The 13,158-nt window shown below is 41.1% G+C and overlaps 1 non-coding gene across 1 annotated transcript; it reads right to left on the bottom strand.

Annotated features, from left to right (window-relative positions):
• Positions 1-12,111: 12,111 nt before the first annotated feature.
• Positions 12,112-12,183, bottom strand: TRNAM-CAU (transfer RNA methionine (anticodon CAU)). The gene has a single exon. It is a non-coding gene; the product is annotated as a tRNA-Met (tRNA).
• Between the last annotated feature and the right edge of the window lie 975 nt (positions 12,184-13,158).

Below are 13,158 nucleotides of genomic sequence, written 5' to 3'. Positions count from 1 at the left end.
AGGTTATGATAAGTTCATGTTAAGGTCATGATATGCCTATGCGACGTATGATAATGCTAAGGATGATGTTGATTTCATTTATGTATTTTCATGTATATGTATGTATGTATGTATGCATCGATCCCGGAAGGGCCGAGTACGGATAGCATCGAGTCCCGGGAGGGCCGAGTACGGATGATACCGAGCCTATATGGCCGGGTACGTGGTTGCACTGCATTGTAAATTATTGCATATGTAAGCATATGGATGTAACAAGTGTATTTTTAGCGGAATAAAGGGGTAAGTACGTATGGCGAATGTTCAAAAAGGTATTATGATAAATGAACAGTTCTTTTATCTTATGCTATCCCTTATGCTCATATTATGTATTATTATTGTTGATGCCTTACATACTCAGTACAATGTTCATACTGACGTCCGTTTTCTTTGGACGTTGTGTTCATGCCTACAGGTAGACAGGAAGGCGACCCAGACTCGTAGGAGCTGTTAGCTGACTGAGAGCACTCCATTGTTCCGGAGGTGCCATTGATTTATCCTTTTGGTATATATATGTTTTGGGCTTGACGGGGTCCTGTCCCATCCATGTGTCTAGTACTCTAGTAGAGGCTCGTAGATACGTACATGTGGGTAGTATGGTCTCACGATTTCTCACGTGTATATATGTACTATTTTGATAGCCGAATGGCTTATGTAAATAATGGTAATTATGTTTTGAAGCGAAAGAAATGGTTTTACTATGATTGGAGTATAAGATTAACGAATGAATGCTTGATGTGTATGATGAGTAATAGGATGAGTGGTGCTCGGTGGTTAGCCCCGGGTAACCGTCATGGCCCTGTCCAATATAGCCACTGGAACCTCTTCGTATGATAACTGCTCGGTCACCTAGATATCATTTACTGGTACAACTCTTGAAGGATCTCCGATACACTTACGAAGCATTGATACATGAAATCTCTTGGATGTACCGATTCTAACTCAGAAGGCAATTCTAGTTCGTATGCCACTGTGCCCACAATACGGATAATCTTATATGGCCCAATATATCGAGGGCTCAACTTACCCTTCTTACCAAACCTCATCACTCCCTTCATAGGCGAAACTTTCAGGAACACCCAGTCGCCCATCTTGAACTCTAGCTTACGTCGGCGATTATCCGCATAGGATTTCTATCGGCTTTGAGCTGTTAGCAATCTCTCTCTAATCACCTTCACCTTATCAACGGCTTGCTGAATTAAGTCTGGGCCTACTAACTGATTCTCCCCAACATCAAACCATCTTATGAGCGATCTACACCTCCGCCCATATAAGGCTTCATAAGGATCCATTTGAATACTGGAATGATAATTGTTGTTAAATGCGAACTCAATAAGAGGCAAATGATCCTCCCAATTGCCCTGAAAATCAAGCACGCAAGCTCTAAGCATATCCTCAAGGTTCTGTATAGTACGCTCTGCTTGTCCATCTGTCTGTGGGTGGAATGCGGTGCTAAGACTCACCTGAGTCCCCAATCCTTGCTAGAAGGACTTCCAGAATCTAGCTGTGAACTGTGCTCCCCTATCTGAAATAATAGCGGAAGGAATACCATGGAGTCGTACAATCTCCCTAAGATAAAGCCTTGCATAATCCTCAGCTGCATAAATAGTCCTGACAGGTAGAAAATGAGCTGACTTTCTAAGCCTATCAACTATGACCCATATCGAATCACACTTCCGCTGAGTACGGGGTAACCCTGTAATAAAGTCCATAGTAATTACCTCCCACTTCCATGTCGAAATCTCCATAGCCTGCAATAGACCTCCAAGCACGGTGCTCTATTTTGACTTGCCGACAATTTGGACCGAGCGACAAATCTGCTATATCTCTTTTTATACCATCCACCAATAAAATTCCTTGAGATCATGGTACATCTTTGTTGAGCCTGGATGAATAGAATAGCGGGAGTAATGTGCCTCTCCCATAATCCGCCGACGAGTCGTGAGAGGGACACACAATCTACCTCGATATCTAAGTACTCCATCACTTGTGATCACAAGGGGTGTCTTTTCTTTCTGAGGTGCTGTATCTCGGTAATGAACTAGAGCAGGATCTTCATACTGACGCCTCTTTATCTAAACTACCAGGGATGATACCGTTGTGTCTTGAACAGTAACTCCTGCATCACCTGAGTCTATCAATCGAACCCCGAGGCTAGTTAATCGATGAACCTTACGGACCATTTCTCTTCTCTCTGGCGACACGTGCGATAAGCTACCTATAGATTTACGACTGAGAGCATCGGCTACTACATTAGCCTTCCCGGGATGATACAAAATATCCACATCATAATCTTTTAACCTCTCCAACCATCGCCTCTGACGCAAGTTCAAATCCTTCTGCGTAAAGATGTACTGGAGACTCTTATGATTAGTATAGATATCAACATGGACACCGTATAAGTAGTGCCTCCATATCTTCAAGGCATGAATCATTGCCGCTAACTCAAGATCATGGGTTGGATAATTCTTCTCGTGCTTCTTCAACTGCCTAGAATCATAGGCAACAACCTTACCGTGTTGCATCAATACACAGCCCAATCCAACACCTGAAACATCGCAATATACCACATAGCCATCTGCTCCTTCTGGAAGAGTTAAAACTGGTGCTGAAGTTAGCTTATCCTTCAACGTCTCGAAAGCTCCGCTCACAAGCGTCCGTCCATTTTGGAACTTAACCGATTTTCCGAGTCAATTTGGTCAATGGGGGCCGAAAGAGAGAAAATTCTTCTACAAACCTTCTATAGTAACGCCAAGCCCAAGAAACCACGTATCTCCGTTGGTGCGCTGGCCTTGGCCAATTCTTCACATGCCTCAATCTTCCGGGCATCTACTACTAACGCCTTCTTCTGAAATAATGTGACCCAGAAAAGCCACGCCAGTTCAACCAGAACTCACACTTAGAAAACTTGTCATACCACTATTTATCTCGAAGAATCCCAAGCACTGTCCGCAGATGTTCTGTATGATCGGCCTCTGACGGCGAATAAACCAGAATATCATCTATGAACACAATCACGAACAAATCTAGAAAGGGCCTGAATACATGATTCATCAAATCCATGAATACGGTCGGGGCATTAGTTAGCCCGAACGACATGACACGTAACCCATGTTGGCCATATCTAGTCCCGGAATGCGTCTTCGAATGTCCTCTTTCTTGACCACGACCGGGTGATATCCCGATCTCGAGTCTATCTTGAGAAATATTTGGGCGCCTGTAACCGATCAAATAAATCATCAATCCTTGGGAGCGGATACTTTATTCTTTACGGTCACTTTATTCAATTGCCTATAATCGATACACATTCGCAAAGAGCCATCCTTCTTTCTCACAAATAACATCGGCGCTCCCCATAGTGACGTACTAGGCCTGATAAAGCCCTTCTCGAGCAAATCTTTCAACTGCTCTTTCAATTCTTTCAACTCCGCAGGTGCCATCCTATAAGGAGGAATAGATATTGGCTGAGTGTCTGGCAATAGATCAATAGTGAAATCAATCTCCCTCTCTGGGGAAATGCCTGGAAGCTCATCCGGAACACAACACGGGAACTCTCATTAACCACACAGAACGGTACCGAAGGGTCGGCGACTCGCTTTGTACATCTTGAACTCGAACTAGGTGAAAAATATACCCTTTCCCGATCATCTTCTCGCCTTAAGGTAGGAAATAAACACACCCCTCGGCGAAGCAAAGATTTCCTTCCACTACCACCAGATCGGCTCGTAAAACCGAAATCGAACTATCTTTGTTCTGCAATCAACATTAGAATAACAGGAAGCCAACCAATCCATTCCCATAATAACGTCAAAATCAATCATATCTAGCTCAATCAAATCTGCTACAGTGTGGCAGTCACAAACTATAACAACACAATCTCGATATACTCGCCTACCTATGACCGGATCGCCAACTGGCGTAGACACCTCAAATGGTTTAATCGACTCGGGTTCTAGCCCAAACTTACCAGTGACAAATGGAGTAACATATGATAAAGTAGATCCTGGATCGATCAATGCATACACACGTCACCAGGGAAGCGATAATATACCGTGATAACATCGAGAGATGACTCGCGATCCCGCACCGCCTAATGCATATACGCGATCTTCGAGGACCGCTCGCCGGTGACGCTCCACTCCTCCCCTACCTCGTCTGTCGGTGGATCGAAAAAAGCTTGCCCCGAAGGGCGCCCTGCAGAAGAAAAAAGAATCGACTATAGACCCGTAGGCTGAAAAGTGCCCGCCACTTCCGGACGATTCCTCATCATATGACACCCGGTCGGCCACAAGAATAACGGGTATTCGATCCCAATCGCGCGACCGATATGTAACCTACCACCCGGGCACACCGTGGTAAGGGTGGCCTCATCTGTCCCGACTCTAACTGTCGGGGGACGTCGATGCTCAGCTGGCTGGGCTCGGAATAAGAAGACGAGTCAAACCTCGGGCACGAAAACCGCGGAGGTGCACTCACTACCGAATGATATGAATACTGGGAATGCTGCTTTTTGCCCTCTGTCCTCCCCTGGACTCACTTCCAATGTCGAAAGATCTAGCCCTCTTACCATGGCCTCGGTCACGGTCACGCTCTGCCCCCCTCTGACGCTTGCGATCTTCGGATGCGTGCATATGCGTATACGGGAGATATCCGTACACGGGTTGTGTGCGGTACATCATACAAGCATCTATCAAATGTGGTCCTAAACCGACCCACAAAAGCGGTGAACTACGTCCTCCATCTCGACCACCATAGGCCGGGGCATATCTAGCCATAGAATCAAAATACACACAATACTCTTGGACACTCGTGCTGCCCTGCTCAATACGTAGAAATTTGTCGCTCGGGCTCGACCTCGCATGGCAAATAATGGCGGATAAAAGCATCTGTGAACTCTCGCCAAACGACGCCTAGATGAGCATTCTCTCCCCTAGATAACTCCCAAGTCTGGTACCACTGTACTGCACTATTACGAAGTCTATACGAAGCTAACTCCATCGACTCAACCTCGCTTGCATGCATAACCCTCAAAGTCCTCCGTATACCATGAAATCTTGGGGATCCATATTGCCGTTTTTATCACCGAAAATTCTTGAGGATCTAACTCAAGGAAAGTCTTAACCCTCGAACTACCGGCTCACGCCGCCGAGCACCGAGCGGCTACTAATCCCCGGTCAATAAAGACAAAGCATCCCGCACATCCTAGCCTAGTGCATCCGGTCGAGAGCGGACGGGTGCTTTGGAGACGTGTATGCGATGTCTCGGACGGGCTCTCACTCGAATCTCATCCACGAGCCCTAGTGGCTGCCGAGTACGACTAGTGGCCTCCTCCCGTGGCTTTCTTGCCTTTAAGGCTCGTAGCTTTCTTGGGAGGCCTTGCGTCGAAATCATAACAATTCATCGAAAGCGAACGCCTAACACGTGGCTCTCATCGCACAACTAGAGAGAAAGAATGACATCATCCTAAATGCCACAGCAGCATCTGTTTATAAGTGTAGTGCACAACACGCCCATAAACAAGACTCTACTAGACACGGTCGTAGACAATCCTGGGGCAGACGCTCAAGCCTGACACCACACATCACGACCCCAACTTGGATGAAAATGTGACGGGGAGGCCTAATTCTAGCGACCAAACACCCCTAAACGCTTATCTGAAACATGCTGAACATCAATAGCCCATAAATGGCACAAACTAATCTCATAAAGAAGAAACATCCGAACTCTGTACAACCTACATATATATATACACAACATGCGGAAGAACTGGCAAGTTTCTATGAGGCTGCTATATATACTGTACACAAAAGAATATAAGCCGACAAGGCTACAACGTCTGACTATTACATACAACTGTCTACAGACCTCTATTGGAATGGAAGCTGTAGAAAGGACGGGACAGGGCCGTCGTACCCATCTATATACATCTCAAAAGAATGGCCTACCAAAATAGACTACAACTCCGGATCGAATGGAGTGCACTGATCGCTGCTGGATAAAGGTCTACTAAGCTGGACCACCTCTCTGTCTACCCCGTGCACACGCGGCATGAACGCAGCCCCCCCGAGCAACGGGGAGTCAGTACGGATAATGTACTGAATATGTAAGGCATAAAGACAACATGCATATATATATAAATCATGGGTGAGATCTGAACTCATAAGCTGAAATAACTATCTGCATGAATCTGTATGAACTAGTATCTGTCTGTATCTGACTGAATCTATATGTCGGAAAATATGGACATGCAGACATATATATTTATATATCTAGTAGGTACACACCTCATCGGTACATCACAGGCCACACCTTCACCCCCTGTCAAGCGTGCCTTTCTCATGTATATATATATCCCAACATCATAGGCCACTCATGGACCACTCATAGGCCACACCTTCACCCCCTGTCAAGCATGCCTTTCACATATAAAACGTAGTATCACAGGTCACACCCTCACACCTTGTCAAGTGTGTCTTTCACTGTACCTCTGAGAATTGAAAGTGAATGCATAGTCTAAGTAGAGCCAACGACGTGATTCTTAAAATAATAAAATGACGGATTTCTCTCATGGGCCTTACTGGACTCATACTACTAGGACAAGAGATCACAAGGTCTGAATATGGGGAAATACCATAGCCGGGGTACGGGAACATCAAAACTGTATTTCTCTTAGTACTTATAAGAATAAAGTAATATGGAAACTCTCTTACTCGTTATCGGTCCATATCATAGGATCATGCCAAAATGAAAGAAAGGGAAAACCTTAACATACCTTGAAATATATTCAATCGTCCAACTCTTATTCCTTGAACTCATAAATCTACAATTAAGATAACATAGGCCTTAATTAGGCTATTCACCTTACTCACTAATTATCATAATTACAAAATAGCTTAACAACTATGGACAACATATCCCTCAATCATCTCTTGACATAACCCCAAAAGCACTATTTAACCTTTCATTGACTTAAACTACCAAAACTCTTAGTAACTGACTTAAATACAAGGGTAGAAGCCATTTACATACCTTGGAGGGATTAAAATCTCAAACCCTAGCTTCAAATCCAACTCTTCAAGCTTCACAACTTCAATAAAACCTTAGGAACAACCTTCCCTTTACTAGCTCGGGGTCACGGGGCTCGGATCTTACCTAATCTTCACCAATAATGATGGAAAATGTTGGGAGAAAATATAATAGGGTTTCTCTGATCTGGGAATGAGAAAAATATGAAATAAAGTAGTGGACCACGTATTTATACTTGGAGAATTAACTGCTTCAGTGGTCCGATTCGACGAGCGGGTCGACGACCCATCGACGGTCCGTCGACGTGCTCGTCGACCTACGCCTGTAGACTTTTCCAATTCAGTTCAGACCGCGTCGATTCGATTCGTTCAACTTCTAACCCTGTAAATCACCAGGAATTCATGCTGGTTCTATTGCACACGGGGTAAGACACTTTCTATCTCCAAAAACTCAAGCTCGAGTCTCAATTCCCAAGGCATACCCAACTAGAAAATCATAAGTTCTACCACTATGAAAACGAGGGGTGTAACAGGGACAGGATCCCGTCGTGCCCAAATATGTACACAAAAATAATATCTCAAAATGGCACCTCCGGAATAATGGAGTGCTCCTGTAAATCTGCTGATAGCCCCTATGAATCTGCACCGCCTCCCTGTCTACCTGTGGGCATGAACACAGCGTCCACAAGAAAGGACGTCAGTACGAATATTGTACTGAGTATGTAAGGCATGAATAATACTAACATAATAAGGAAATCATGAAACATGGGATGAAGATATAACCTGTTTAACCTTTAAGAGAAAGCACATGTTATACATATCACATATACCGTCATCGTTAACCCGCGTCCGGGTAACCATCGCACGCCGCCCACTAGTGGTGCCATGTCCCATTTTCTTGCAGGCGGTGCCCTCATAAGCAGCCCGCATTAGCGGTGACATGTCTGGCCATTTAGGCACGGTGGAATCATAAGCAGCCCGCGTTAGCGGTGACATATCTGGCCATCTAGGCACGGTGGAATCGTATGCAGCCCGCCTTCGCGGTGACATGTCCGGCCATCTAGGCACGGTGGAATCGTATCATCATATACTCATCATAAACTCATCATAAAGCATGCATTAGAATCCAAAGATAATCTATAATCATATTGGGGTGACGTAAGATCGAGAACCCCCGTTTCCATTATGGAGTAATCACAATCATCATACCTCACCTCGAAGGAACTAACATTATAAGGTGGGTCTAAAAACAATGAATAACATCAAAGGAACGTATAAGATTCATTAGCTGCATAGGAATATCATGTCATGAGCTTTGGGATCTTTAGGCTTAGACTCATCATCATTATTATCATATTCATAATATATCTCTTATCTTTATCTCCTGAGCAGTTCTTAATAGTCATAGGCTCATAGTTTCCGGAATGTATGAAAGTCATGGAAAAATAGAGTAAGTCATGTCATAGGAATCATGCCTTAGAAAGAAGGGACTAGCCTTACATACCTTCACGTTTCACTAACTTGTCACTTGAACGTTTTCCTCCAATATTCACGTTTCTACATTAACGAGAGTTCGTCCTAAAATTAGACAATCGATAACATAAGTATGCTTGAACTAAAGCTAGAAAAAATTGGGCAGCATCTCCTTTGTTTATACAACTTTCTCCATATCATATATCAACTCCCAAACGTCAATAATAACATCCATAATATCACAATCAATAACTTTGTCAAGTTCGACATTATCCAATCCCCACAATTTCCTCTAAAGGTCATCCATAACCTTGGTCATAATACAACATTCCACTCATCCTCACATAATGTTTCTCCCATGTTCTTAATATCATTTATAACATGATTATACTCATAACATATCAAGAATCATGATTCATATTAAGCTACTACTAAAAAAAAATGTCACTATTCTCATATTTGTAACCCAACTTCTACTTCCTTCATAATCTAAGTCTTCCAACCCCTCAATAGTTCAAATAACATGAAATGATCATAAAACTTACCTTTGATTGAGTAGGAATGGGTTTTGGATAGAAATACTCCACTTGAAGAAAACCCTAATTTCTACTTCCAAGAGATTCTTGACTTCAACAACCCTAGAGAACTTCTTTACACTTGATTTCCTTAGTTTGATGAAGTTGATCTTTGATTTGTCTTGAATTTGTGTTGATGAAATATGTAGAACCCTCTAGAAGTCTTAAGAGAAGTGGAGAAGTGGAAAGAATGAGAAAATAAGAGTGGGAACACATTTATATACTTGAAAATAACTCAGCCCGTCGGGACTTATACGGACCCTTATACGGTCCGTATAACATTGTACGGTCCGTATAAGTGGCTGTGGTTCACCATCATGGAAAACATCCTTCCTGTTGGGTTATACGGACCCTTATACGGACCGTATAAAGTTATACGGACCGTATAAGTGGTCGGATAACTCCACTTTTCTGGAATTGTTTCTGTCTTTTCGTTTGATCTCCAATCCTTATAGAACCTTCTTAACACTTGTTTAACACTTCATTAGCAATCTAAGGAGCGTTATAAATTTTCCTCAAGACATTATTAAATCAACATTAGCTCGGTACTTTGTTAACCCTTTTTCAAAACACAACTTATACTTTACATTGTTCAACAAACTTTCTTCCCTTATCTCTAATGTCTTTAAAATCTTAATTAGAATCGTTAAGTAACCTTTCTTACTTGTAGGGACATCACATACGCCTCACCCTGCGTTAGTCCATTCACTGTGCAATAACATGAAATTTTCCGAGGTGTAACATTATATGTAGGCCAATTGGCCAAATCATATTATAATATTACGCTTTTTTAGTATAGTTTTTTTTATTGTCTGATTTATTGACGTTCAAGGTTTGCAATTATTAGCTTCCGTATGACGCCCTGTTATTTCGATCCCCAACAAGTGGTATCAGAGGCGATGGTTCAACGAGGTTGAAGACAGGTTCAAGGTGGATCAGTTCAAGTTTTGACCAATTCGACGATACTGAAGATTTTTGTCCAAAAAAAAAAAGAAGATATTTGGAGTATTACATGTGGAGGCAATTTTCAATTATATTTTCAAAAATTCTGCTGCTGCATATTTTTAAAACAAAAGTAATTTTTAACTCATGCTTACTTTAACGCATGAGCTCCAATTTTCAACTCATGCTTACTTTTAACGCATGAGCTCAAATTTCAACCCTTACTTACTTTAAACGCTTGGGCCAATTTCAACCCATGTTCATTTTTAACGCATTAGCTCCACTTTCAACTTGTGCTCACTTTAACGCACCGGCTCAAATTTTCAACCATATCTACTTTTAACCATGACAAGCAGCAGTGATGAAGATTATGTGAAGAAGCAAGATGAAGATTATTTTGCCGTAAAAATTTAGGCCAAGGGGAGATTTGTTGGGATTGCCCTGAATTTTCTAACTTATTTGGATTCTACACCATAATTGTGTTTTACTCCAAAAAGGTTAACCTGGTGGAAAAGATTTGTTTAGTAGAAAAGATCTCTTCCGTGTCTATCTTTTTTCTTAGAGGAGAAGTTTCAAACATCTATAAATAGAAGATCTTTCTTGTCATATAGAAAAATACAAAACAAAAAAACACAATAGTATCCACAATGTAGTCATTAAAGAGTCTTGTTTAGGGGGATATTATTCTCTCATTAGATTTTAATATTTTATATTAATTTTCTTATATGTAGGCTAATTAGCCAAATCATATTATAATATTATGCTTTTTTAGTATAGTTTTCTTTGTCGTCTGATTTATCAACGTTTAAGGTTGCAATTATTAGCTTCCGCATAACGCTCTGTTATTTTGATCCCCAACACTTCTCCCTCACCAAGCCAATGGCTCCGTCCCTCTCTCTTCTTTGCATCGCCGGAGTTGACCACCGGCGACTTGCAGAGTCGGTCATCTCTAGACGAGCTCCGCCACGGCCATCCCGTCTCTCTCTCTGTTTCTTGTCACTATTTCACCATTGTTATTCGTTGCTACAGTGCTACATTTTGCTACTAATGGGATTGATGTGGCTTTATTTTGATTTTTCCTGTGGCTGTTTTACCCGTCACGCTTCACTGCTGCTTCGTTCTTTTCTTTGCCATTGTTGCTATTTTAAAACTGCTTTTGACATTCTTATATTAATTTTGCGTTGATTTTGGTTGAGAAATTTCACTCTGGCGTCACTGTTTCAGAATATACTGATTGGAAGGGTTTATGCAGAAATTCACAAATGCCAAGTTTCTCCTTTTTTTTTTTTTTTAATTTGGAATTTCCATGTGGCATTTTAAATTACGTGGAAGTGGTTGTATTACACGCATCACGATCGGGCCGAAAAAGGGTTTGAAATGCTCAGGTTTAAAGGGTAGAAGAGTTTAGTTGGCAAACTCGTAAGTACGATCACCGGGATGACAAAAAATGGACAAGTATAGGGACCTACCAAGCTATTCCGCCAAATAAAAATAAAGAGAGAAACTAAGTAGGCGTTTGGCCACAGATACCAAAAACAAATTCACTTTTTTTGGAATTTTTGAAGTTGGAGTTGGAGTTGTGTTTGGCCATAGTTTTTGAAATTGTAGTTTTTGGTGAAATGTAGTTGTAAAAAAGTGAAAAAAGTGATTTTTTTTTTTTGAAAAATAAGTTTTTTGAGTTTTTGGTATTCCGGAATACAACTTCAAGTCGTATTTGGAATATTTATGGCCAAACGCCCAAAAGTGAAAAAAGTGAAAAAAAAAATCCGGAAGAAAGTGAATAATTTTTATGGCCAAACGCCCAAAAGTGAAAAAAAAAAAATCCGGAAGAAAGTGAATAATTTTTATGGCCAAACGGCACCTAAAGGAGAAAAAATCTAATGCCGAAGTAGTGGATTATAAAGCGCATAAGGGAAGAAATTAGCGTATATTTACTATTTAGCCAACTAAAAGGAATAGTGCTAGATGAAAGAGAGAGATTGGAAGCTAAAATTTGACGTAAAAATGCAAAGAGCTAAAATAGAACTTAATACAAAAAGAGACATTAGAAGCCACTGTAATATCAGAGCCAGGTTTCGATCCTGGGACCTGTGGGTTATGGGCCCACCACGCTTCCGCTGCGCCACTCTGATTAGTTGTTTATGTTCTACGTTTGTTAGTATAAGAAGCAATTTATTAGATATCTGAATATATTTGGTGGACTGTTTCACTTCCACAGTTTCAGTTTCACGCTTGAATCAGATTTCTAGTGCCCATTGTGCCAAACGGTTTGGTTATAAAGTGCATGAAGGAAATTAAGGAGAAAACTACTTGGTGATTTGTTTATAATGATAGTTGTTAATTAATTAACGAATTATGATAACTTGTCGAAATATTGGTTAAAAATGGCTACACTTTGGACAAGAATAGAGGAGGTAAAATAGTGTCCACAAAGTCTGTAAGTTGTTTTCTGACACAATTTTGAAGTACAAAATACATAGTTTCCCTTATCTTTTCGTTTTCTCAAGCCTGACTCATATATTATTAGATGCAATTTTTTTTTGGCATTAAATACAATTCGACATCCGCGTCATTTTGATGTATATACACTTAAGTTAATGTTTATTACAACACTAGTGCAAATTAAAATATAGTAGGTCTGTCATTTGGAGTACTCGTCGTCCCAGAAATATTCATCAAATTAGAGGTTAAAATAAACCATCTTTTTATTCGGGGAAATGACAAAGATAATTTACAAAAACAGTGAACTTTCTTCACACTAAAACTACTTTTTATTACCTTAACAAACTTATTGGGATCATCCAATTGTCATGTGCTGAGCTCTCTCTTTTTTTTTTTCCCCCCCCTTCTGGCCATAATTTTGTACAGAGTTCATATCAATTCCATTTCATAACAACAACTTTCCATTCCATTTCATAACAACAACTTTCCATTAATATTTGATGAAATAGTGGCTAGGGAATGAGAAGGAAAAGATGTTTAGGCGGCCGACTCTACAATTAGAATTGCCAGTTTTGTTAGGTCTCCTATGAAGTCAGAGATTTTTTCTTAATTCGGATAAAAAAAGAATTCGGACTTTTGGTATGGGATTCCCTTTGCATTTCATG

The sequence above is a fragment of the Lycium ferocissimum genome, chromosome 9 (assembly GCF_029784015.1).
Source record: "Lycium ferocissimum isolate CSIRO_LF1 chromosome 9, AGI_CSIRO_Lferr_CH_V1, whole genome shotgun sequence".
Lineage (NCBI taxonomy): Eukaryota > Viridiplantae > Streptophyta > Magnoliopsida > Solanales > Solanaceae > Lycium > Lycium ferocissimum.
Note: the sequence above shows the minus strand (reverse complement) of the source record. Positions and strands in the feature narration are given on the sequence as shown.